The 5,546-nt window shown below is 47.2% G+C and overlaps 1 protein-coding gene across 1 annotated transcript in view; it reads right to left on the reverse strand.

The window, feature by feature from the left end:
• The window catches only part of LOC106808303 (neuropeptide Y receptor-like), a 19,196-nt gene that overhangs the window by 4,656 nt on the left and 8,994 nt on the right, over nt 1-5,546 (reverse strand). The gene's annotated exons all lie outside the window — the stretch shown is intronic.

A 5,546-nucleotide genomic window follows, 5' to 3' on the forward strand; every position in this document is an offset into this window, starting at 1 on the left:
GCGCCAGCGCGAACGTACGTACACTCATACCCTTACGGTTACGCGCACGCACACGCATATATATACGCACACGCAGACTCTGTCTTCCTTTGTCTCAAATCACTTAGTTTTCCCTTCGCGCTGTCAGTTTTCCTAGCACGCACCCGGCTTTAGCCTTGTGTATATACAGTACAACCTCACTTAATTTATACGTCGATCAGTGCTCTATCGATTCTGCTAAGGCAAATAGCCTGCAGATGACGTCATGCCTTTGGGAATAATTACAAGAGTTCATAAATTTAATAAAACAATCACACTTAATTCGCGTTCTTTTGGTAGCCGACAAAGGATATCTAAATTATGATCGCAGAGCGGGTGACATGCTATTGGTTCGCGACATGCTATGCGTTAAGCCAGCGCGATGAATAAATAAAAATATGATTAAATAAATAACCACCAAAATATTAATTAAGCGGGGAGACGTATGTGTGATAGATCAGCGGCCTCTTACGGCACGTTGAAAATATTCTTACGACGGCAATCGTCGCCTTATGAAAAGCTTTACTCTTAAACTATACCCTACGAGCTGAAATAAGAAAATACAAACAATAAAATCTGTTATAATAATATCACGAGCGTCATAATATAGATGTATATATATATATATAGGGCCTATATATATATGTTAACAAGAGCTAATAACACATAAAGCTAAAGGTATTATTAGCTCTTGATATTAATAATAACCTCCTGATAATATGTTTGCGTGCAACTATCGCAACTACTCTCGCGACTTCTATACTTGCTATCATTAGTATTATATATATGCGCAAGGTGCGAGGCTACCTCACTGCGTGTACAAATTTAGGACGAGAAGCATAATATATGTTGTAACAACTTCATGTTACACTGCAATAAGAAATCTAAAGCCCCCGATCACAAATATTAGACTAGGAGCATACGTCGTAGCAACTTCACATTACGCTGCAATTAGAAATATAAAGCCACCAATCCGTGCAGTGTTAATCGCATGTAATCGAATACATTAGCATTCCGTGCACATGCACTCGTCCGTACGCACAAACACAATACATTCGTTATTAAACCCGAACGCGTACGTACGTATGGATACACGCACAGACAGACACACACACGCGCGCGCACGCGCACACGCACACGCACGCGCCCACACACACACACACACACACACACACACACACACCCACAAATAAGCAGGCAACCTAACATGGTGCTAGCGAGCCAAATATAGACGCATGCATACAAAGTATTGGACGTAACAGGGGCGACAATCTCCTAACACGTGGCAATACAGTCGCGCGTAAAACCATTCACGAAACACTTGCGCGTCATATAATACGCCTCATTGACGCTACGCTATGGCGCTGTGCCACCACGGTGATGCAGATAGTCTGGGACAGATCGGAGAGAGAGTCAGGAGATAGTGGGGAGACGAGAGATAGGGGCGGGGGCGGAGGGAGGGGAGAGGAAAGAGAGGAGAGAAGAGAGATGAGAGCAGATGTGTGTTGTGTGTGGGGTGTGGGGTGTGTGGGTGATGTGTGTGTGTGTGTGGTGGCGGTGGTGTGCGTGTACGGTTTGTCGTGCGGTCGCGTATGTCGTATACGCTGTGTCGCGTGCCTGTGCGTATGCGTGTTGTGGGCAGGTGCAAGAACACGACAATTAAGGGACATTATGGAGGCCATGCTGGCTACGAAACAGCAGCGCCTAGATACTTAGATATAATAGAGTATTATATATATATATATATATATATATACGAGTTTTAACAGGACGGGACACGTTCTCAGCAAGCCTGTAAACTGCATTCGCGCGCCTTCTCTAAGTGAGTCCCTGACTAGCGTCATCCAATACGTGCTTCATGACACGAGTGTACGGTGATATCACACCCATCACGATTTGCCTCCCTTCGTATTACGCGGTAACGTAATTACCGCTACACATATGGGTGGCGGGTGTGCGTAGGGGAGGGTTCGAGTTCGCGGCGGGCGCGCGCGTGTGGGTGAGGGGGGGGGCGTGCGTACGTGCGCTCCGCGTGCGCTGCGTGCATTGACGTTGAGTGCGTGTTTGGGGTGTGGCTGTGACGCGCTCGCGGCGTGGAGGAGGTGCGTGGGTGCATGCGTGCGTGCGTGCGCTGGTGTGTGTGTCCGCGCGCGGACGTGTGGTGTGTGGGTATAGGCTGCGCGCGCGTCGCCGGGTGGGGGGGGGGGGGCATGCGTAGGTGGGCGGAGGCGAGGCGTAGGTGGGGGCGGTGGGGTGTGTGGGTGTGTGGGTGTGTATGCGCGCGGACGCGCGGGCCAGGCGGCGGCAACTGTGTGGGGGGCGGGGGCATGCGGACGGCTGGGGGAGCATGCGTAGGTGTGTGTGTTTGTGTGTGTATGTGTGTGTGTGTGTGTGTGTGTGTGTGTGTGTGTGTGTGTGTTCCTGTCTGTCTGTCTATGTTTGTCTCTCTCGCACGCACTCTACTTGTGCCATCGCCCTTATACGATTAAGGTCTGCTCTCTCCCTATTTAGCTTGGATAAATAATTCATCGGGATGATAGTAGGAGGCTAGGATCTGCTACAGAGTGACGATCTAACTCGAGTTGAATAACTTAAATGTTATCTTTTAGTAATATCGATCCCAGCAATGCCTACCAACCACACATTGGTGTCGCTCACAAAGTTGTCCAGATTTATCACGAAAACAAATCGACAACGATCGTGCTACAGGATGAAAAACACTGTCAGGATGGGTTCACGACGAGGATCGTACTAGGGCAACGTCGATAGATTTAGGAGCTAGCAGCTAGTCTATTCTTTTCAGATCAGATGAACTATTCTTTTCAGAGTCAGATGAACCCACATGGGATATTCATGGGGGAGGTATTCGGCGAATCGGCGAGAAAGACAGCGGCAATAGCTGCCCTCTCTATCAAACAATGGCTTGCATTGAAACTGTGTAACGCCGTAGATTACCGAACTTATCCGAGTGGCTGCTTTTTCACTCGCCCTAAAATAAACATTTGCAAATGAAGTACGGACAATGGATGCAGGTGGCCACTGATATACCCCAGTGGTGCGGACGAGCAGTAGATATTACAGCCCGTAGATTGTACCAGATTTACCGGACAATTTCGCGAGTGGTTAATTTCGCGGTCGGTTAATTATGTATTATTCGGTATTTTTCGGTATGAATGATTCGCGTGTTGTTATTTTCGCGGTCGGGGACGCGTTCGCGAAATTCGCGAAAATTAAACAGCTTATACAGTATTCTAATGTTGTGTTACTTGGCGTTGCAATCGTAGCTGTTGCGCTATTGTTTATATTTTCAACAGTCTCTTGTTTATCGCGTTTATCACCCCTACCATTCCGTTGCTCGCTATTCACTCCGTCCAATCCTACTTTGCGACGCCGGTGCATAAACTATCCTCATCTTGGCCCCCTTATTTTTAACTCTAACTCTAATCCCAATCGAACCCTTATCTTAACCTAATCGTAAGCTTATCGATAAAATCTGGGTGCTAAAGTCAGATTTATCCTCTTTCTATTCCATTCATCCTCCTTCTATCGCTCAGAGCGTTCTATGTCCGCCCATCCTCATACATTTCGTCCTTAATACATTATTCAGAGTGTTGTCTCAGGAGAACATAGTGTGACGTATGGAAAGGTGTCAAGCAATAAGATACGCAGCCTACGCAAGGCGCGCAGCCTGAATATCAACATTGCGACATACGAATGACCCGCTTGACTCTATTCAATCACACCCCGCCTACGCATGCATGAAAACCACTGAATATATCATAACAGCTGTTATTGTATACAGCTCAGTGATGGCAACCGCCTATGACGTAATACAAGAGCAGCGCCCTCGCGCTAATGAATTAAATAATATTTTGCTTCTCATTGCAAACGTCCACCCCCTAACTCAAGAAGCCTAGTAACGTTGTTAAGCATGCCGCAGGCGGGGAAGATGGATTGCTTCTTCTTCTTCTTCTTCTTCTTCTTCTTCTTCTTCTTCTTCTTCTCGGGTCACTACACTACACTCGACCTAGCCACTGCAGCACACAGGGCCTGGCACGGTGGTTAAAACCTCAAGGTCTCCAGGAGCTGCGTTGCTCACATTGAGTACAGGCGTGGGAACGTGGAGCCTCTAACTGATTGTAAACAAGCTTCCTCAGAGAGACCGAGCGCCGGCTGTCTCATTTTCTTCATGCCTGTGGTTTTACGATTAATTATGTTAAAGTGGCAACGGAACTAACTGAAAGCCTACTAGGAACTGCTCGAGGCAATTAGCAAAGTGAAAAATACATCGATCAGATGTACGCGTGAAAACATGGAGTGAAGTATGTTCATCGTAGCAAATATGTTGGCAAATGCGCTGTCAGTAATTATGCGAACCTAATCTATAGTAGTAGAATTATTCAAGTGTAAGTATAAAAGCTTTAACATCTATTATAAACGCCCGTATATTTAAGGCTAGCAAGTAAGCGCTTTTACACGGACACAAAGAGACGATCCTACTGATTCAGTGAGCGCCTTTTTCACGGTCATTTTTTTCATTTTCACATTTTTTTACGTTTTCGCTTCTTGTTCCCTATTTACCTTTGCTGGATCAACTGCGTACAAACGGATGCATACACAGCCCCTCTCCCTCCCCCACCACACACACACACACCAACCAGCGCATAACTTACACAAATGCATGCACGCACACGCACCCACGTATCTACACGCACCACGCCACTCACACTGGGTCGCACGAACACACGCGCGCACACACACGCGCGCACACGCACACGCACACGCACACGCACACGCACACGCACACGCACACGCATACACACACGCGCGCGCGCGAGCGCCCGCACGCACACACACGCACGCACGCACGCACGCACACACACACTCACACGTTCGCACAAGCGCACGCACATAGCCACACACACGCGTGCGCGCACCACAGCCCATACATGCAAACAGACACGCACATCCCTCACCGTCACTCGTAGGCATATATTTCCCCACACATATCAGCTAGCACGCCTAGCGTTTTTGAAGCCACCATGCAGCGTGCAATCTACCGCTTAAGTAATGCCTGCACGATATACTATATTATTTACACGATAATAACACCATGTAGATATGCACGCTTACATCTAATCTCTGCGCCTGGTATGATGCGCAATATGATATCAGCTAGACGTATTCTAATACCGATTCACAGCATTTTATACGTTAGATATATAAGGGATATATCGGACGCAATCGTATACACTTGAGGTTTTAAGTGATCTATCTAATTTCGGTTTATTATATGTGTTTATCCGACTAGAAGCAAGCAAATATTTCGATCTCAAGATGTGTCAGTGATGGATACATTATGATATAAGATTAATTCGCGTAATAAAGAATATATGATCGCGTTACACCCACACACACGCGAACACACGCTTACGTGAGCGCATGCACACACACACACACACACACACACACACACACACACACACACACACACACACACACACACACACACACACACACACACACAC

Source organism: Priapulus caudatus, unplaced genomic scaffold (assembly GCF_000485595.1).
Source record: "Priapulus caudatus unplaced genomic scaffold, Priapulus_caudatus-5.0.1 Scaffold267, whole genome shotgun sequence".
Taxonomy (NCBI): domain Eukaryota; kingdom Metazoa; phylum Priapulida; class Priapulimorpha; order Priapulimorphida; family Priapulidae; genus Priapulus; species Priapulus caudatus.